Here is a 425-nt window from a genome sequence, read left to right on the forward strand (position 1 = left end):
TTACAGCAGAAACACATTTCTGTTACATTCTTAAAACATATCAGGAAATAAACATATTGTCTTCCCAAAATCATCATCATCATCATACACAGGGATGAAGCTGGAGTCCAGGACACCTTCCTGACACATGAAGTCTACGAAGATGAAATCACTTTGCACTTAGTGGCAGAGGCCTGCAAGCTTCTAGGTGTCTTTCCTCACGAGTTGTTTCAATATATGAAATTGAAAATTCCAGTCATACATATTTATTTATTGATTGATTTACTTTCAGGAGTAAAACCAGAGGTAGTCTTGAGGCAGTTCGGAGAGTATTTCTTTGAGTTTTGCAAACGCTCCGGCTACCATCACATGCTGCGGACTTTAGGAGGAAATCTGTCTGAATTCACGGAGAATTTGGATGCACTTCACAGCTACCTGTCGCTCTC

Source organism: Haplochromis burtoni, unplaced genomic scaffold (genome assembly GCF_018398535.1).
Source record: "Haplochromis burtoni strain Fernald_Lab_line unplaced genomic scaffold, NCSU_Asbu1 Contig_15, whole genome shotgun sequence".
NCBI lineage: Eukaryota > Metazoa > Chordata > Actinopteri > Cichliformes > Cichlidae > Haplochromis > Haplochromis burtoni.